Source organism: Mesoplodon densirostris, chromosome 1, assembly GCF_025265405.1.
Source record: "Mesoplodon densirostris isolate mMesDen1 chromosome 1, mMesDen1 primary haplotype, whole genome shotgun sequence".
Classification (NCBI taxonomy): domain Eukaryota; kingdom Metazoa; phylum Chordata; class Mammalia; order Artiodactyla; family Ziphiidae; genus Mesoplodon; species Mesoplodon densirostris.
Window position 1 is genome coordinate 222,457,456 of NC_082661.1, and position 22,200 is coordinate 222,479,655.

General features: G+C 36.9%; 1 pseudogene; it reads left to right on the forward strand.

Annotated features, from left to right (window-relative positions):
• Positions 1 to 21,552: 21,552 nt before the first annotated feature.
• Positions 21,553 to 22,000, forward strand: LOC132487199 (eukaryotic translation initiation factor 4E transporter-like; annotated as a pseudogene).
• Positions 22,001 to 22,200: the final 200 nt, after the last annotated feature.

A 22,200-nucleotide genomic window follows, 5' to 3' on the forward strand; every position in this document is an offset into this window, starting at 1 on the left:
ATTTGAGAAGGATGGGGGAACTCTTCTCTAAGTGTTTGGTAGGATTCTCCTGTGAAGCCTTCTGGTCTGGAACTTTTGTTTGTTATTGTTGAGAGGTTTTTTTTAAAATTAATGATTCAATTTCATTATTGGTAATTGGTCTGTTCATATTTTCTCTTTCTTCCTGATTCAGTCTTGGGAGATTGTATACTTCTAGAATTTTATCCATTTCTTCTAGGTTGTCCATTTTATTGGCATATAATTGTTCACAGTAATCTCTTATGATCCTTTGTATTTCTGTCGTGTTGGTTGTAACTTCTTTTTCATTTCTGATTTTATTTAATTCTGCCTGCTCTGTTTTTTCCTTTGAGTCTGGGTAAAGATTTACCAATTTTGTTTATCTATTGTTTTTTTTTCTTTTTAGTTTTTATTTCATTTGTTTCTGCTTTGATCTTTCTATGTGGATAGAAATGGTTTTACTACTTATATGTGGATATAAATGATTTCAGTACTTTTGACTTTTAACCTTTCTGCTAGCTTTATATGTGGTTGATCAATTATCTTTACTGTATATTTGCATTTACCAATGGGAGTTTTCCTTTTGTAATTTTTATATTTCAAGTTGTAACCTTTTCTTTTCTGCTTAGAGAAGTCCCTTTAACATTTCTTGTAAAGTTGGTTTCTTGATGCTGAACTCTTTTAGCTTTTGCTTGTCTGTAAAACTCTTGGTATCTCCTTCAAATCTGAATGATAGCCTTTCCAGGTAGAGTGTTCTTCATTGTAGGTTTTCACTTTTTTCACTTTAAATGTATCTTATAACTCCTTCTGGCCTGAAGAGTTTCTGCTGAAAAGTCAGCAGAAGTATTGAAGTCCTCTTGTATTTAACTTGTTGATTTTCCCTTGCTGTTTTTAATATTCTCTCTTTATTTTTAATTTTTGTCATTTTAATTACAATGTGTCTTTGTGTGCTTCTCTAAGGGTTGATCCTGTTTGGGACTCTGTGCTACTGGACCTGGTTGTCTGTTTCCTTTCCTAGGTTAAGAAAGTTTTTAGCTATTACATCTTCAAATATGTTCTCTGCACCTTTCTCTCTCTCTTCTCCTCCTGGGACCCCTAAAAGGTGAATGTTAGTATGCTTGATGTTGTCCTAGAGGTTTTTAATACTGTCCTCATTTTTTAAATTCTTTTTTCTTTTTTCTGTTCTGCTCTAGTGATTTCCACTATTCTGTCTCCCAGTTTGTTGTTCCATTCCTCTGTATAATCTAATATACTGTTGATTACTTCTAGTGTATTTTTAAAATTTCATTTATTGTATTATTCAGGTGTGTTTGGTTCTTCTTTATGTTTTCGAACTCTTTGTTAGATACTTCTAACTTCACACAGTGTTCATCCATTCTTCTCCCAAATTTTTTGAGCATCTTTATGATTATTACCTTGAACTCTTTATCAGGTAGATTGTTTATCTCAATTTCACTTAGTTCTTCTTCTGGGGTTTTATCTTGTTCCTTTGTTTGGAACATGTTCCTCTGTCACCTCATTTTGCCTAATTTAGTTTCTATTTCTATGTATTTGGTAGGTTGGTTATGTTCCCTGATCTTTGAGCAGTGGCTCTATATAGGAAACGTGCTATGGCATCCAGCAGCACACTCCCCTCTGGCCACCAGAGCTATATGCTTCAAGGGTGCCCTCCATGTGAGCTGCATGGGCCCTTCTGTTGTGGCAAGCTGACTACTGTGTGTAGTCTGGTAGGCATGGCTGAACCCAAGTCTGGTTGGTTGCCAGGCCCTGCCTTGGCCGGAAGCTGCCAGCCACTGGTGGGTGGGGCAGCGTCATGAGTTGGCTGGCTATGGAGCCCTGGGGGTGGGGGGCATGTCTCAAATCTTGTATTGGTCTGTTAGTGGATAAGGCCATGTCCTGGGATGCCCCGGGTCTGAAGTCCACCTGCTGGTGGATAGGGCTGGTTCCTGACGTGGCTGGCTGTGGGTCCAGGGTGTCTTGGAGCTGGCGTCAGCCCACTGATGACCAGGGCTGGGGCCCAGGGCGTCCCGAGGTGGTGCCTTCCCACTGGTGGATAAGCTGTGTCTTGACACAGCTGGCTTTAGGTCCGTAGTGGTCCAGGGCTTGTAACTATTCCCTTGTGGGATTGGCTGGGGCCAGGTGTTCCTGGAGCTGGTGCTTGCCCACTGGTGGGCAGAGCTGGGTCTTAGGGTCTCTGGCTGCGGGATCCATGTGTCGCAGAGCTGGTGTTGACCTGCTGGTCGGTGGGTCCAAGTCCAAGGGCTGACTGTGGAGCCCTGGATGTCCTGGGGCTAGTACTGGCCACTGGTGGATAGTGCTGGGTCCTGGTCCCTCTTGTAGGAAGGACTGGCTCCTGGGGCTGATGGGGGCTCAAGGATTCCTATGGAAGCTGGCCTGCTGGTTTGTGGGGCTGTGTCTGCACCCAGCTGGCTGTTTGGTTTCGGGTGCCCCAGGACTGATGCTGATGAGCTGGTGGGTGGGGCCGGGCTCCAGTACTAATAAGCTAGAGGGAGGATTTCAAAATGGCGCTTGCCAGCACAAGTGTCTTCATGGCAAAATGAGCTCCCCAAAATGTCTGCTTCCAGCATCTCTATCCCCAGGGTGAGGATCCTAGTTGCCTCCTGCCTTTCTGCGAGGCTCTCCAGGATCAAGCAAGTGGATCTGACCCAGACATCGTTAAAATTGCTGCTTCTGCCCTGGGTGTTAGTGCATGTGAGATTTTGTGTGGTCCCTTTAAGAGTGGAGTCTAGTTCCCACAGCTGTGGGAACACTGGCCTTCAAAGCCAAACGTTCTGGGGCTTATTTTCCTGGTACAGGACCCCTAGCCTGAGGCATCTGATGTGGAACTCACTCCTTGGGGAGAACCTTTGCGATTGTAATTATCGTTTTGTTTGTGGGTCACCTATCTGGGGGTGTGGGTCTTGACTATACTGTATCTCCATCTCTCCTACCATCTTGTTCTGACTCCTTCTTTATATCTTTATTCATAGAAGATCTTTTCTGCTAGTCGTCAGATCATTTTCATTGATAGTTGCTCTGTAAACCGTTGTAATTTTGTTGTACCTATGGGAGGAGGTGAGTTCAGGGTCTTCCTACTCTGCCATCTTGGCCACTATTCTACTTTTTTATTTTCATAAGATTTATCACCTTCTAAAAAACAAAACTTATTTTATTTATTATGATTATTATTTGTGTCCCTTTAATCAGATGTAAGTTCAATGAGGGCAGGACTTTGCTCACTACTGAATTTTTACAGATTGCAATAGTTCCTGGCACATAGTAGGTGATCAATACATATTTTTAAACAAATGAATGGATATTTTAATATTACTTATGGACATAATAAAGTCCAAATTGTGAGATGCCAATAATTAAAGAAAAGACTGCATACTTCTTACCAATTATATGAAATAATAAGTGCAAAAAGATCTAGAGAAAGAAGTCAGTGTAATATCCCTTGTAGAACATACACTCTACGAGGACTTTTGTTTGTTTACTGCTGAGAGATTGAACATACAAATGGTCAATGGTCAGACCATATATAAAAAAAGAACTTTGACCTACAACCTGCAGCAAACTGCCTATGAAACCAATCTCCTTATCTATAATAAACAATCCAGGAAGCCCACCTGCAATAAGTCACACTTGCAGAAAGCCTGATTGTTACCTCTAGTGACAGTCTAGGAAGCTAAACAATAACTTCTGCAACAATCAGCCCAACATGGCCAGGACCTGATTAATAATTGACAGCTTCCTTAATTTTTGTCCCTGCTTCCAACTTAAAATCAACCATAGAAAGTCAAATATGTACCCCTAACCAATCGCAGAGGATGCCCTGCTTCTAGTTGGCCCACCTGTAGCTTCCCCATGCCAACAGCTTCCAATCAGTGCACACCTGAAGCCTTCCCCTTTAACACGATAAAGCTTTTCCATTTGTCTTTGAATCTCTGCCAAAGTGCAGGTGACATGTGATGGTGGCTGACTCCCTTACTCTAGCAAGCTCAAAATAAGCAGCCTTTGCTTTACTCCTTTGGTTGCTCTTTGTTTATTTCCACACTAGTATATCCTGAACTCCTAGAACAAAGCCGAACACATAGTAGGTACTCAATGAACATTTGTTAAACGAATACATGGATGGAAAACTAACATCACTGATGAAAATTTCATATAATGTGGTAACTTTTTTTTTAACTTGCCTTCAAAGGGAAAATAGGAATTGTTGCTATACACTTCTCTTCTTAGGTTGTTCAAGGCTATCTTACCTCTCTCGAAGAAAAAGAGAAAACTGTGCCATAGTGGTAGAAGATAGAGCTTTTGATGTGACCCAAGAAAGGATGATAAAGTATAACATCTGAGGGCAGGTTTTCCTTTGCATTCTGCTCATTGATTTATCTTTGAGATTCTGAGCTTTAAAGTTTATGTGGTGAAAAAGTATCTCCTTCTCTCCATTCCTTCCTTATCCTATCTCTCAGAGTTCTCATGATCCATATGTGGTCCCAGGAAGCTAGGGGTTTGGAGTCAAAATCCCAGTTAGTAAAAGAATGTGACTGTCTGTAGTCTCTGTGTACTGACTGACAAGTGTAAAGAAAGGGTGTCTGTGGCCATAGGAGGTGGCAGGTAGGAAATTCAGGGACTGTGGAATATTGATTATCTTTTTATTATTTTCTACTGCAAATACATTCCCTGCTTTCTCCAGTAAAACTTATGGAGAGGTACAGGGCTAGAAATGAAAAAGGTGACTGGGTTGAACATTGGGAATCATTGAAAAATATGGTCTGTAGATGACAATCAGATTTTTAAAAGGAGTTTGTATATGATATATGTGCAGTAGGAAGCAGGGAAACAAGTTCTTAAGAAAGAAAAGAATACAATATAGTGGTGTTTTAGGAAGTCTTATCTGGCAGCCAGTGGCATTTGCTTTAGCACTCATGATTTCAGTAAAATTAAACAGAATAGGTGGCATTACCTCAATTTAATTTATCTTAAGTAACTTTCTGGTGACTGTTTTGGATCAAATGCAAGGAGAGAAATTCAGAGAAGATAAAAATAAGTCAATCTTTTACTTTCAACATCAATCTTTTCTCATAAAATATTATGAATTCATTTTATATTACAATGTAGTTTAATTTTTGGGCCATGAATTAGGGCAGGCAACTCAGGTTGTATCCCTAGGAAAGAGAAAATGTGTATTTCATACTATGAGGGAGTTTATGCAGTGCACAAAGTGAGTTTTTCAAATATTAATTGTGTGTGTGTGTGTGAGAGAGAGCGAGAGAGCGAGAGAGAGAGAGAAAGAGAGAGAAAGAGAAAGGGAGAGGAGGGTGAAAAATGCATCACTGTATTTCTTCTGAAAATTCAGTTAGAGATAGTTAATGGCTTAAAAGGGAATAGAGTTTCAGATTTGAGAAAACCAGTATAGCTCACCCACCATACCCTTTTATATACATTTAGTAAATGTATATATAACTGAATTTTAGGATCTTTGTTCATATTTTTGTGACCCATTCAATGGCAAAGTAGAGAGAGGAGCTTGCTGAATGACTTAGCAAATCTGATTGCATTAAAATTTGTAGTTAGTATCAAAAGATAATTCTTCTTTCCCAGGTGGTGTTTAACAACTTTTTTCACAGGCACACCAGAAACTCAACCCAGATAACTTTCATTATAAATGTTTTCTGGAGATACCATTATAAAAAGGAACATTTGATCTACTATAGTTGGTTTTCAGATATTAAATTGCTGCTCTGAGCTTTTGAGCTCCTGGTAATCAAAATACTAAGAACTGCAAACAACAGCATTCTGTGCCCAGAACCCCCCAGCAGCTATTCTATACTGAGAAGAGCATTGAAGACTCATTTATCAGTATTCATAGTTGGGTTGAGTTAGGTAAAAATGTTTTAATGATATTAGAGATTATATTGTAATAAGAATTTCTTGGGACTAGAAGTTAGGTGTGGCATAAGGCTTGTTTGAAAAGTATATAGAACTGCTGTAATATCATCTAAATTTTATTTTTAGTTCAACATTTATGCTACACATCTCTGGGAACTTGTGATCAAAAGAAGTAGGTTTAAACTAAACCATCTCACCTTCTAGCTGTGTGAACCCTGATTATATTTCCTCCCCTTTTTGAGTTGGTGTGTTCCTTACTCCTTAAGGGTAAGACCTGTGGCCTAGGGCAGTGGTAAGCATGAAATAAAGCACTAAGTACTTTAGTACTTTAAGTACTAAAATAGTATCTGATATGTAATAGCATTTTAGTAAATGAATTAAATAGAGTAAATAATGTGAACATCTGAATAAAAGAATGAATCATCAAAATAAGTCTCTTGCAATGAATACTGATAAAGTGCCAGGTTCCCTTACTTCATTACTCTGCTTCTGACACCACTTAAGAGGCTCACAGAGAGTTTAAAAGAGCACAATACTTTGGGAAGACCTCCTGGATTCTCTGAAGTTTTTTTTTTTTTTTTTTTTCTTTTTGCGGTATGCGGGCCTCTCACTGTTGTGGCCTCTCCCGTTGCGGAGCACTGGCTCCGGATGCGCAGGCCCAGCGGCCATGGCTCACGGGCCCAGCCGCTCCGCGGCATATGGGATCCTCCCAGATCGGGGCACGAACCCGTATCCCCTGCATCGGCAGGCGGATTCTCAACCACTGCGCCACCAGGGAGGCCCGTTCTCTGAAGTTTTTAACCCCACTTTTGTGATTGAATTAATGTGCATTTATATCACTTATCAAATACTGTATATATTTGTTTATGTTATTTGCCTCTTCCATTAAAATACCAAGCAAAAGTGTTAATAAATATTTGTGGAGTAAAATATCTTATGGCTCTGATCATTGAGCACAGTTTGAATCAGATAGTAGGAACTAACTGAATACTTATTGGAGTAACATCTCATAGGCAAACAGTAATTGACTGAATGAATAAAGTCTTTGTGCATTTAACTCAGGTGTGTTAACTCGAAATATGAACAACAAAAACATCCAGCTTTGTCTAATGGATATGTACAGAAACTTAAATCTGCAGAATATATGGAAGTTCTGCCAGATTATCTCATTAATTTCAAATGATTAGGAGCAACCAAACCACATTATATGACCACATTGACATTAATTTTAAAAAAACAACAAAAGGTAACCAGAAAAAAACATTTATCTTTCAATTAAGAAAAGCTTTATCTTATGAGTAAAAACCATAAAGTGAGTTAGAAAATATTTATAAGAATAATGTAAAAGCTATATATTCAAGTGTTTGGTATACAACCAAAGCAATACTTAGAGTGGAATATAAAACCTTAATATTTTTATTATAAAAGAAGAAAGTTTGAAATTAATTAGATAAGCATCTTACCTAAGGAGTTTACAATTAATAGAATAAAAAGAAGAAAAGAAATAATAAATATAAAATCTGATACTAATGAAGGAGAAAATAAATATCTGAATGGTCTATAACCTTTAAAGAACTTAGATCACCAGTTAAAAAAGCTTCTCCCGTAGCAAATTCAAGGATGAGCTTGGTTTTACAAGAGGGTTCTACCAAACTTTCAAGAAAAAAATAATTCTAACATTAAATACCCTTTAATAAAAGTGAAAAAGAAGGAATTTTGTCAAATACTATAATAGTTGAGAAATGCAAAACAATATATATCCTTTATATATTATATGGCATATTAATAAAATAAACGTTTGTGACATGTCACTGCATCTAAAACCTTAAAAAGTTCCAGTACTGTTGCCACTGAGTGCTCCTTCTTTATCCTGTCCTGCTGCCTCTCCCAGGGGTAAATAGTACCCTGAAGTTTGTATTTTTTTATAATAGAGTTCTAAAAAATTGAGACATTTAGTAAAATGCACAGACATTTTGACAAGTAACTACACATATGTAAATAAGATAAAGTATCCTTCCATTATACAAAATAATTATATCAAATATACCAAATAATTCTCTCCTTCCACCAAGACAACCACTACTTTTCTGATTTCTGTCACTACAGGTTAAGTTTTGTCTGCTCTTGACCTTTATATCAATGGACTTACACAGCATTATTCACATGTGTGTGTGTTTCTTTTGAGATTCGTCCATCTTGTCTTAGTAGATCATTCTTTTTTATTGCTAAGCAATATCCCAGTGTATAAATATACCACTGTTTGTTCATCCATTTTCTTGTTGATGGAATCCCAAACGGTTTTTAGTTTGGGGTTGTTATGACTAAAAGTGATATGAATATCCTTATACACAGCTTTTTATAGACATATTTTAACATTACTTGTGTAAATATTTTGAAGTTGAACTACTGTACCTATGTTTATGTGTATCTTCTTTGTAAGAAGCTTTCAAACTGTTTTCCAAAGTACTTGTACCATTTTACATTCACACTAGAAATTTATGAACATTTCAGTTGCTCTACTTGCAATGGAATTTTGGATGTTGCCATTCAAGTGTGTGCAAAGTGGTATCCCACTGGAGCTTTAATCTGTATTTCCCTGATAAGTAATAAGGTTGAACAACTTTTCAACTGCTTGAATGATTTACAAAAGAGTTTCTAAAAGAGAATTTTGCTTATTTTGGATATAAATTTTAAAAATAATCCTGAGTGTTTGGGGATTAAAAAGATGGCTTCCAGCTTGTCTTAATTACTTTCTTAGATATCGACAGATTTCTGAGTATATGATGTTTCCCTCTACTCTTTTAAAAATAAGGAAATCCCATAGAAATATACAAATGACTCAGGTCAAAGTGTGAGGGAAAGCTTCACATGCAAACAAAAAGGTGTTAATAAACTTTAAATTGTGACCCCCTCATCTGACCAAAAAAGTACTGCCCAAAACAACACTTAATGTATGCGGGAGAAATAAAATTATAAATTCCAACAGAATTTGGAATTTATAGTTCTAAACTAGCCTGCCTAGAGCTTGATAACAACACCCCATTATGTGATTTGAAATATTTTGTAAACAAATAGAATGCTATGTAACTGCTTATCTCCAAATACAAAATGATGAATTAGATTATAAATTCACTTAAATTGAATAGAGCTCTTGTTTCTATTGGCTTATTGAGACTAGTAAGGCCTATGTAAATTTAAAATGCAAGAATTCATACACTTCCAGAAACAAACAAACAAAAACTTTAAATACTTGTTGGGCTATAACTCAAGGGAAAAAAAACGAACTTTAAAATAATGACCTTGATTCCTAAGTTAGAAGAGAAGAAGCACAGAAAGGTCATTGATATCAGACAAATAGCCAGGAAAAAAAACAAAAAACAAAACCCAAAAAACCTAAGAACTTTCATACTTCAAAATATACTTTAAAGATAAAATCTGAATAAAGTCTACAATTTAATTAATATAATGCACTAATGTTAATTACTTAGTTTCGACAACTGAACCCAGGCTATATAAGATGTTAACATTAGGGGAAACTGAGGGAAAGATGCACAGGAACTCTGAACAATACTATATGCAAATCTAAAGGTATTCCAAAATTATAAGTTTATTTAAAATTATGTATTTAGGGCCTCCCTGGTGGCGCAAGTGGTTGAGAGTCCGCCTGCCGATGCAGGGGATACGGGTTCGTGCCCCGGTCTGGGAGGATCCCATATGCCGCGGAGCGGCTGGGCCCGTGAGCCATGGCCGCTGAGCCTGCGCGTCCGGAGCCTGCGCGTCCGGAGCCTGTGCTCCGCAACGGGGGAGGCCACAACAGTGAGAGGCCCGCATACCGCAAAAAAAAAAAAAAAAAAAAAAAAAAAAAAAATTATGTATTTAGAGAGAGATAAAGGAAATGTGGCAAAATATTAATAATTGGTAAGTCTAGATGACAGGTATATATGGATGTTTACTGGCCAATTTTTTCAACTTTTCTGTAGGTTTAAAATTTGTCAAAATCAAGTGTTAAAAGAAACAAGAAAATCATATTAGGAAAAACAAAACAAAAGAAAAGAATTGAAAAATTTTATTTACTATATAAATCTTGAAAACGGTTAAGACTATTTCTTATTCAGGTGAATTTTTGGACAATTTATACTGGTTTAATAATTTTGATTTAAAGCAATATATGCCATCTGATTTTATCACAATGTGGGAAAAATAATATTAACACGCTTTATTTTATTTTATTTAGCAGTGTTTGGTTTATAAAAGACAAGTATATTTGTTCATAAAAAGCTTAATTCTTCTGAAATTTTTAATCTCCTAAACTGATTTTATGGATAAATAATTTATCATTGTTTCCAAAAAATGGTTAAGTAAAATTTGAATGTTTAACTAAATTAAATTACAATAACAGTATCGTCTAAACTACTATTAAACTGTTTATCATGCTGCAAATCAATAAGACTAATTATTCCAAATACACTATCTGGGTAAATATTTTATACAATAAAAAGTGGCTATCAGTTAGTAGGCTGAAAGGATATAAAATACCTTGTTTTAGTGTACATGTTTATAATTAACCTTCACAAAGGTAAAAGCAATATAATGCCTGTTTCACGATTCAGTCAGATATTGCCATAATAATACTGCTTGTCTATCCCCAGACTCAGTGGATTAAAGGAATATTTATTTCCTTGCCCATACGTCTGCAGGTAGGCTATACATTAGCTGGGCTGAGCTGAACCCCCAGCTCTGGGATTCAGGCCCCAGGTTCCACCGTGATGCAACTGTATTTGTTCTGGGGTATAGACTGTCAGGCATCGGCTACCTGGGACATGCATCTCTGATGGCAGATCACCGGAGCGTATGCCCTAATATGAAAGGACATTTCTAGCCTCTGCTCCCTTCATGTACACTAATATCCCAATAGTCAAAGCCAGGCATGTGGCCATTCCTGGGTCAAAGGGCAAAGAAATACACTTCACTCACCATGAGGCCATGGAGAATGTGTGAAAAAAAAATCACAACAGATCAGTGAATAATTGGAAACAGTAATTTAGTCTACCTTATGCGGATATGTATAATGGTGTACGATTGTTTCTGGAATACTGCTACTCTGACATGCTTGTATGTAATGGACAATTTTCAGTTTACTCCCTGGTACTTTTTGGCCTATGACAGAAGTTAGTAATTGCAGTTAAGAGTTGAAACCAATATTGGTGGTTGAGGCTCTAGTAAATTCAAAAGTTGCAAAGAAATATAAATGTGTATAGAAAATAATGGGCTTGACTTTTGTCCGTGAAGGGAAAAAGAGGGTAAGTAAATAAAGTGGTTGGTTATACTAGAAAGTGAAAGATAATAGACTAAGACAAATTGGGGCTCTACAGTAAAATGTGGAATATCTGAGGTAAAGTTTATCTGGTAGTACCTGCAAGAGTGACTTAAAAAAATGAACAATAACATTTATCTAGTTTTGACAAAGTTGGCCAGTGTTATGAGTTTATTTTAAAGAAAGTTGTGGTTTCCACACACAACTGTTGTCATTGTTCCCTTCCTTCATCATTCTTCCCCCTGTTGCCTGCCCCTCGGTGACTCATCATCCCTTATTGATTTCTTTAATTCTGACTACACCTCCACATATCGTCCTCTTATTTAATTCTTGACCATTTAAATCCTTAGAGGGTAACATCTGTTCCCTGCTGGGACCTTGACTATTATGTATTTATCTCTTTGTCTTGTTTTAGTTTTGCCACATTTTAATGTTTAGATTTTACTTTATATCCATCTATGGCAGTTGTTTAGAGTAGAGGAAAAAGCTCAAAGTGTAATCTTATAATGTCATTTTTTAAATTAAAAAAACATGTCCTCAGTGATTATTTTGGAACACATATCTATTTAATCAAATGTTTCTCTATGATTTTTTTCCATCTGTCATTCAAGAGACTGAAGTTGAAATCGAAATAAACATATTAAAAATGATTTACCTTGTCTTTTTTTTTTTCAGAAGAAACAAACCAACAAAACTCTCCAATTTCCTTGCAACTTAGGATCTTTTAAAGAATGTTCTACTTATGTTATCCTGTTCTTTGACTCCCACTGCTTCCCTCTGCTCTGGTACAAGCTGGTATCTGATAAGTGGACCCATGGAAATACTCTGAGCCTGGTTGAAAAAAGAGATCACACTTGGGTTTGCAGCTTTAGACATTTTGTGATAAGTTTCAGACCTAAAGTTAGACTGATCTTAAGTGTCTGGGTCTGTGGTGAAGGAAATATTTCTGCATTTGTTAGAAGATGCTTTGAGAGCCCTTCACTTCTTTGCCTTGAAGCAAGAAAAATATTCTTAAAGTAAAGGGAATATTTCTCAGGATCATCGCTATCTGTCAATCAGAAATATGAGGAACTAATGAACAACCCATAATTTTGACAAATTAATAAGGTGGGAAGTACAGAAATTCACGACGTAAAGCAAACCTGGGTGCAAATCCAACCTGAACAATGTATTTGTTGGAGGAGGTTATCAAGAGGACTTGACCACTGGTTGACCTGCGACCTGGACCCAGGCAATGGGAGGCTTCTTGCTCCCTCCCCATTCTTGGAATGTATGTTCTGCCCCAAATTTTCATAATGGGAGCCGTTGTCAAGGACGCAGCCTTGAGAGAGCAATGTGTTGTTGAGACCACGTGGACGGTATATATGACTGAATCCAGTTAAGGCTGCTATATAAACTTTTAAGATTCTGGCAGGCAGAGGTGGAGATCTACTCGTCTCATGGTGGTGGAGACAAGCCTGGTAAGTAAGTTCCTTGCTTATTAGAACTGCCGCCCAGGAATCTGGAGTGGTTGCCTCTTTCTTCCCTCACTCCTCGTCCTCTGTGTTTGAGGGCCAGTTTGTGAACAGCATTATTTCACCTTTCCCCATCTCTTCTTTTGCAGAGTAATGCCTCCCTTCCCCTGCTATGTCATGTAGGAAAGGATTACTAAAGAACATTTTGGCTAAACCTCTTATTTACAGAAGAATTTTATTAAACTAGGCTGAATAGAGCTTCAGAATTCCCTGTATCCTGATTATCTTCAGCCCCGCCTTGTTCCTTGCTACCTGGTAACCTTGAGCAAGTGGCTTAAACTGCATTGTTTCAGTTTCTTCATCTTCTAAAGGGGTTTACATGTACGATGTACCCATTGCCTGGCTCATAGGAGGTACTCAGTAAATTCTTATTCTTATTATTAAATAAGAATAATAATTATTATTACTATTTTCTTATTAGAGAAAGCACATTTATGAGTGATATTATTGAAACAGGGTAAAGAGGCATTAAGAGATAATATTGAGAAGAACGCATGAATAAAATAACCCAAAGAAGAAATATTTAGGAAGTAAGAATATGTTGCATTTTGGCTTTAATGTAATTATTTTTTTCTCTTTTAAGATTTTGTTGTGCTACCTTAACACTAAGTTCACCTGGATAAAACACTTACAAGGTGGTGATTTGCCTGTCCCCCAAATGCCTAGGGGTAAGCCTGCACAGGATAGTCAACAAGAGGTGAAAGGCATTTTAACTTGGTGAAATACTGGCATTCTTATGTTCACTATTTTAGTCCTCTGGATAATAGAGTTAATAACATTCATCCACCTCAAAAAGATGTTGACAAAGTAAATTAACTTATTTCATTTTAGAAATACATATTAAAATATCAGTTCTTAAAATTATTTGTTATAAGAAAATCAATCTCTTCTGTTGCAAACAGACAAAAAGTTAGATTTTCCTGCATCTCTTGACAGTGATTTTGGGGTTTTCATGAATTTTGAAAGCTTATGAATAAAGAAAAGGGTGTTATCCCAGCAGTGAGTAGGAAGTTTATGATGACATATGGATGGATGTCAGCAAGAATCGAGAACATTCATGCAGAGATAAGGGAAGGCATCGTGTGGGAGGAACTCACTCAGCTGTCTCAGGGTGCTGTGGATAGACCATCTTGAGTATCACCGAAGTTCTGGATTCTGCCATATATTTTTCATATACTAACCATGATTAAAAAGCCCCTTGGGGACTTTAATTTTTAAGTGTCTTTCATTCTGATAAATTAAAACTCCTCCCTTCAAGTAGAAGAGTTTTTGTACTACTATGAATGATCATAAAAGCAACAGCAGCAAAAATAACAATAAAAATAATATCAGCTTAATACATTGCCCTCCTGTGCCAGGCCCTAGTCATCTCATTGAGTGTCTCAGCAAACCTGTGAAGAAGATATTATTACCCTTATCTTACGTATGTGGAAATGGGGACTCAGGAAGTTAAGCAATCTCACCACAGTCACATGGGTTGGAAAGGATAGGACTAGGATTCAAACACAGATTTACCGCTTTTCAAAGCTGAATTTTTAATCCCTGTACAATGCTATAAACAACTGGTTTATAGTTTCCATTTCTTCATAAAACAATAATCTTAAAGTGCTCTTTATAGTTAGCATTCAGGATTGTCTATCAGCAATAGGAATAATGGACATAAAACTCATGGATTCTATTGGCTTCAGTTGCTGCTCACTGTTTATCCTTTTGGAAATGTTCCAAGAAAATATACCAAGAAAGCCAATTTGCACAGAAATAACAATAGAATATTGGTTAAATATGATTATAAAGCACTTCTCTTTTATGATAAACAAGTCACATTTTTTAAGATGGTACAAATTATAAACACTTTTGAAAAGAAATTACTTGTTTTTAGTGTTTCCTGAAATATGCTTAAGTTTCAAAAATTCTGATACAAACCCATGAATCTTTAATTAGAAGACAGAAGATATGCTGACATGACATATACAGGTTAAATTATGAATTATCTTTTAACTCTTCCTTGTTTTCCTCTTAGCCCCCAAAACATCCTTTTTTCATACTTTCATTTTAGACTTTAATTTCTAAAATGCTTGGCTGAGACGTTTCTTGATGTACAGAAAAGCAGGTTTATAATGGCAAGATCCTCAGTTTAGAGTCTCAAATATGTCAAGTACATAAAAGAATATGCAGAGTGAGTGAGAAATTTTCATAAATAATTATGGTGTCTTATTATCAGTCTCAGAAATCCTTCTTAGTTGTAAGAACACTTAAGATTCAGAAAGAACCAAATTAGTTAATGCACGCTTCACTTATTTAACTCACAAAGACATATGAACAAAGATTATGAACATTGATTCATTTTTAATTGAAAATTTAAACCTAACGGAGAATAGCTTGCTTGATATCTTTTAATTTTACTTTTTAATATTAAGCAAGATCATTATCACCATAACTATGTGTGCAGAATAACATCCCACCTACCTTTAAAGAACTACTTTCCAAAATATTCAGATTTTTTGGCCTATGTCAGTTTTTTTGCTAATATCTCAGAAGAGATGTTCCTGTAGGTAGTTATTTTCTCTTAAAATGCTTTAAAAATGATCTCAATGAGCTTTAACGAGTTTATTTTCGTTTGTTGAACCACCTAGTCAACCTACCTCAGAATGCAAGTGAAGTAAAAAGTGAAATAAATTTGAATAGCAGCATGTAAGGCTACGCTTAAAGTAACAGCCTTTAAGGTAAAAATTACATGTTCAAGCTATGTTTTTATTGTTCATGGAGGCCAACAAATTTTATTAGGTGAAAAGAGACAAGACAACAACCCATGCTGTGTTATATGCTAATCCATATCCATAGAAAAACTTAGTTACTGGCTAAAAGTGAGGATTGAATATACCAGCTTCAAAAATGACATGTTTTATTGATGATTTTGCCCCCAAACTCTAGGCAAATCATATGCATTTTTGGACAATAATAATTCATGAATGTAAACATGGATGTAAAGCAGTGGTTCTCACCTGGGGTCAATTTAACCCCACAGGAGTCATTTTTGTTGTCATGACTTGGAGACTTCTGTTGGTATCTACTGGGTAGAGGCCAAGGTTGCTGCTAAACATCCTCCAGTGCACAGCTCCACACAAAACAGAATTATCCAGTCCAAAATGTCAGTGGTGCTACTGCCACAGTTACTGTGATAGAGTATGAAAAGCATCAGTAAGCAGGGATCTAGAGTTCAAAATTCAGTTAGTGTATTTTGGGAGGATTAGAGTATAAGAAGGTATGTAAGAGTAAGGAGGAAGAACAATAAAGCATTGAATATGCAAACATCGTAATCAGAAACTGAATGCAGTGAAAAACTAAACTGAGCCAAGTTGTCTGAATAATAGTTATCCAGTTACATAAAAACTAGAGAAAAGAAGGAAAGCATTAATTATACACAAGTATTTCAACTTTAAGGTGATGGGATAATTCAGGGGGAAAAGGAAAGTCTTTTTAATAAAAGTGATTTATTAAAAAGTGGTTTAATAAAAACTAGATAGCTGTATGAATAAAACTGAATGTAAATACTGACTTCACAGCACACTCGAAAATTAACCTGAAGTAGATCAGACTTAAATGGCAACCTAAAACTATAAAAATTCTGGAGGAAAACCTAGGAGAAAATCTTTGTAACTTTGGTATGTGTAGAAGTCTCTTAAATAAAATACAGAAAACAGGAAGCAAAACAGATTTTTTGTTGTTGTTGTTAAATTCAAGTTCATCAAAAGTAGGAATTTTGCTCTTTGAAAGACATCATTAAAGAAACAAAAGATAAACCACAAGCTGGGAGAAAATACTGACAAAATTTATATCACTGTGTAAACCTTTAAAACAAAAAGGTCAGCGTTTAGTCAGCAAAATTGAGTTTATGTGGGAATAGCAGAGGAATTGCAATTTGGAACATGGTGAACCACAGGAAAGTCCAGAGAACAAAGGAGAGGAGCATTCTTTGATAGAGGAAGGGAGAAAGTTGAGAGGGGCTGGTTTGAATGAAAGTTTATTGAAGGAGATTGAGAGTTGTGGGTGGTGGGGTTGTGGTGGCTTCTCATTGGCTACTTTGTAGCGATTTGTCATTGGCTGAGCTGTTGCTGGGCTGGAAGAAAATCTTCCTTCTTTTTGCTGGGGTATGTAAATTAAGCTATGACAGGCAGTACAGGTGTGAGGGCTCCCTCTTCACTTTAAATGCGGTTTTCCTTTATTTGTTTTCACATTTCCCCTTTTAATTAATATCATTCCATGAAAACACTGCTAATCGGGCTTCCCTGGTGGTGCAGTGGTTGAGAGTCCGCCTGCCGATGCAGGGGACACGGGTTCGTGCCCCGGTCCGGGAAGATCCCACATGACGCGGAGCGGCTGGGCCCATGAGCCATGGCCGCTGAGCCTGCGCGTCCGGAGCCTGTGCTCCGCAACGGGAGAGGCCACAACAGTGAGAGGCCCGCGTACTGAAAAAAAAAACCAAAACAAAAAAACACTGCTAATCAAGAATTGGGTTTTTCATATTTAGTGGTTTGGTCCCTCGGTGTTAGGAAGGACCTTTCCTGGTTGCCATGTCCCACATCAGAGGAAAAGTGTACAGACTGGAACTGTTGAAGGCGCATCTGAGTAACAAGGAAGGGTAGGAAGGAGAACTCTCAGCCATTTCCCATTTAAAGTCTGTATCTTATGAAGGTCATAAGCATTGGAGATCATCTCAAAGTGTTGAGCTAGCATCCCCTTATTGGGTACATCATTTCCATGAGGGTTTGGCAGGCAATAGGTACAAAGCTTAAAAAATAATTACCCAAAACAGGATTAAAAGTAATATGACAAATCCAGTTTGTATGATGGTTCTAAACCAGGATCCTAGACTCGAAGGTAGCCAACTGAACAAATCGAAGGACTGTGGATAATCAGGTGAAATTTGTTAAAACCAGTGTGCTTGTTCCCTGATCTTGTGTAATTGAATTTCTACTTCTCCAGAGGCATTTATCCATGTACAACAGGTGATATTTACTATTGCATAAATGCCTCCTTGTTCAGCAGGTAAGTAATCAAGGGCTATGTAGTTGTCCAAAACTACTTTAGCCAATGAGTCAAGCGATTGTTTTGGGGCTGCTGTTGCTTTGGCTGTGGCACTGACCAGCTCTCCTAATATTAGAGAAAGATTTCTGATCACATGTTCATTGGCACTTGATCTGACGCAAGGGAGAAAGACTCTCCCTATGGAGGCAAGCCCAGAGTCATGTATGTCTCTGGGTTTTTCTTGTCTGAATCTATGCCTCAGGACTGGAAAGGTAATAGCCATGGAGGCCAGTAGAATTTTAAGGGTCTGTAGGTCATACAGGCAGTTTTATTCTGGTTACTCTTACCTTGTGTCCCTTTCTTTCATAAAGCCTGGAGACAAAATTTCTCAAGTTTGGGTGTTAATCAGAGACAGGGAAATGGACCAGGGAGTCTCTAGCATCATGGACAGATCAGTTTTTGATGACAATTCGTGCAGTCTGAAAGGTTATCCCTCCCTCCCCTTAGCAATGGCCTGAGATACAGATGATGACATCTTTTCAGGTCAATGCCAGAGTAAAGGAAAGAAAGGGAAGAAAAAAGTGTTTTATGTTTAGCCGAAGTATGAAGTCTTGATCTAGCATTTTGAGAGGAAGTAGTCTACCTCAATATCAGATACTTCTCTTCCTACTCAACTTTATTTGGAGGTCTCCGGCTTTTGTACACGAGGTCAGATGGAGCCTTTTTCAGCTGTAAGATGTGTATCTAAGGTTCAAGTCCCTGAAGTTTGGTTGCTATCTGAGTAGTGAAGAGGACCTAATACGGTCCCTTCCAAGGATATTCAAGAGCAATCTTTGTTCTTAGTGATTGAAATGTTACTTTGGAGATTTGTAACCAGATATTTGAGGAAACTAGAAGAATTCAGGATCTAGTACAGTTTACAGGTAGATAACAAAACCTCAAGGACAATTAACAGGATTAGAATCTAATATAGACAAAGGTGTGAAAATAAGTTTTCTCTCCAAAATTGCCCCCATTTTTATCAAAGATAGTGACAGTAAAACTAATTTATTTTTATTGAACTTGGCCTGTTTATTTACTTAAGTGCACCAATAATAGTGATGGGCCATATAAGCTCTTTTTATGACTGCTTTGTTAGAACTTTTTATAAGGAATCTCAGATTGAGCTCTTAACAACCTCTCAAGACCAGGAAGCCAAGTCCAAGTCCAAGTCTAAGTAGTTCCTTAAAGCTATCTTGTTATATCTGAGTCTATGCATGCCTCTCTCATATGTGATATTCCAGTCAAAGCGTTGGTAATATAGCCAATATTTCTAATTGCCTTGTTACAAGGAGAATAGATTCTTACTAAATTCATGTAAATAACTATATTTTTGTGAAAAGAATGCTCCAAATTTCCAAATTTTGAAGGGATCAGGAAGAGAAAAAAAAAAACAAATGTTTTATCTTTGTCTACATAAGTCATAGATAGCTTAAGAGAAAAGTTTTCCTTAAATCTGAAGAAGAAAACCCATTAAGAAGCCAGCGTTCTTTCAAACAAAAAAATGATAAAAAATTATAATCCTCCTCCTCAGTTCATTTAGTCCCATGTAATTAATACTTGTTCTGTTGAATTCAGTTTTTCCATTAGTTCTGGAAATTCTTACTCAGTTCAGTTTTATGATCTGAAAGTTTTCAGAAGCCTATACTTGTCAAAAGTCCTGTCCTTAAATTTCCTTGACATTAAAGCACTTTTGCGGGAATGCTTTTGTAAAAGCGCCAGAATAAAACAATACCTGTCTGTAAATGACAAAAGACTAAAAATGGCAATGGATAAAGATCTAATGAGAGTTCATTATATGGCAATTGGCAAGGAAATTTGGTTATTTCTGTGACATGTGGTTAAGATAGTAACTAAAATTATGACTGATAATGTCACAACAGGACATATCAGAATTTTAGGAATTCTATACAATTTCTAGAACACATATTAGCATTCACCCATTCACCAATGCTTTCTCACAGAAAAATTTCTTGCCATGACACAAAACCTGTACTAATAGAATCAAAGATCTTCAGTTTCTCTGTAAAAGCTCGCCAAAGTGGATAAACTTATGTTCAGTATTTAATGTTTCAGTGTTTTACCTTATTTGGAAATCATTCAGATATTCAGTGAATTTAGCTCGTGATTTAACTGAACTTAACAAAACTTTAAAAAATGTATTATTATTTTTTTATTGAGGTAACCTTGGTTTATTACATTATATAAGCTTCATTTTACAACATTGTATTTCTACTTCTGTGTACTCTATAGTGTACTCATCACCAAAAATTTAGTTTCCATTTGTCACCATTCAGCTGACCCATTTACCCCCACCCCAACCCCATCTGGTATTCACTACTCTATTCTCTGTATCTACGTGTTTGTCACCGTTTGGTTTGGTTTGTTCATTTATTTTGTTTGTTTCTTGGCTTTTTATATTCCACATGAGTGAAAGCCAACAGTATTTGACTTTCTCCAACTGACTTATTTCTCTTAGCATAATACCATCAAGGTCCATCTATTTTGTTGCAAATGGCAAGATTTCATCCTTTATATGGCTGAGTAGTATTCCACTGTATATATACCACATCCTCTTTATCCCTCTTCAGGGCTTCCTGATTTCATTTTAAATGAAATTTTCTTTTATTCATTTTCACAAGACAAAAACTTATATTCATAATATATGAAAAAGCCCTTTAATTACAGGAAGACAAAAAACCTAATTAAAATACTGACAAAATATTTGAACAGACATGTCATCAAAGTAGAATAACTAATAAGCACTTGAAAGGATGTTTAGCACCTGTAGCCGTTTGAAGAATTCAACTTAAAACTATAATGAAATAACATTACACATCTGTTAGAATGGCTAAAATGAAGAAGGGTGACAATACCAACTGTTGGCAGGGTATGGAACAATTGGAATTCTCATACGCTGCTAGCAAAATGTAAAATGGTATAACCACTTTGGAAAATGGGTTAATATTTTCTTAAAAAGTTAAACACATATCTAATGTACAAACCAAGAGAAATAAAAAGTATATGTCTCTGCAATGATTCGTATTTGAATATTCATAGCAGCTTTATTTGTAATAGCCCCATGCTAGAAACAGTTCAAATGTCCATAGACAAAAGAATGGATAACAAGATATAAGAGAGCTAAATAATGTAATACCACTTAATTAAAAGGAAAAAAAACTCTTAATATGTGCAACAAAAATGATGTATCTGAAAATAATTAGGCTTAGTGAAGGAAGCTAGACAAAAGCAGTGTATACTCTATGATTCAATTTGTATTAAATTCTAGAAAATACAAGTAAACCATATGGACCTAAATAAGTGAGTGGTTGTCTGGTGATACAAGTAGAGGGAAGGATGATTTGAAAACAGGTATGATGAAATTTTTGCAGCAATGGAAATGTTTGAAGTAATGATTGTGGGTGAAATTTCATCAGTATGTATGTGTGTGTGTATATATATATACACATATACATACATTATCCTGTACAAATTTCAAGTATATAATTTGATATCTGTCTATCTATCTATATATATCTACTTGTATCACCAGGCAACCACTAACTTATATATATATTAAATTATATACTTAAAATCTGTGCAGGATAATGTATATACATTCTCTCTCAGTAAAGTAGTAAAATCTAAAAATATGTATTTTATGGAGTAACTATTGACTAGTGTGGTAGAAGAGATGGTGAATAAATGCCCCCAATTCAAACCATAGGACAGAAAATTCTGAAGCACTTCTACATACTGAGAGTTTTGAGGATGCTGGCCCAGGGAGTACATCCACAGCATCTTCCAAGTTTGCTCCAAGCTGGTGTGCTTCCTCCTGACTCATTTACAGGGAATATCTGGCCCAATCCTGGGTCAACCCTTTTACCCTTTACCTGCCACTAGTCACCCTCTCCTAAACCCTCATCCTGGGACACCTCTGCATCTGGCAATGAGGCATCAGCAGCTACAGTGCTCACTTCTTCATCCTCCAGGCTCTGGTTCCCAGGCAGCTGCTGTCAGCGTTCAGACGATGACTCAGCTCGTGCCCAGCCGGTCAGGCCTGCCTCAGGTGCACTCCCAGCTAGAGCACCTCCCCAGCCAGAGGAGCAGCTCTCCTGTGGGCCTTGCCAAACGGTGTGGCTCAGATGTGCTACAGCAGCCCCTGCCCTCCATGCCCGCCAAAGTTGTCAGTGTAGATGAACTGGAGTACCGACAGTGAGCAGGGCAGCAGGCTTGTCTAAGTCTGGACCTTATGGTGGCACCCTGGTCAGGACGCTGCTTCCTCATCTCATGTTGGTTTGTGGGCTTTTACTTTGTAGCGCTCTGTGCAAAGCTGTTTAAGGGCACCCAGGCACCTGGTGTTGTCTGCATTATGATGGAAGGAACTTATTAACCAATCGAGTGGAGCCTCCATGGTAT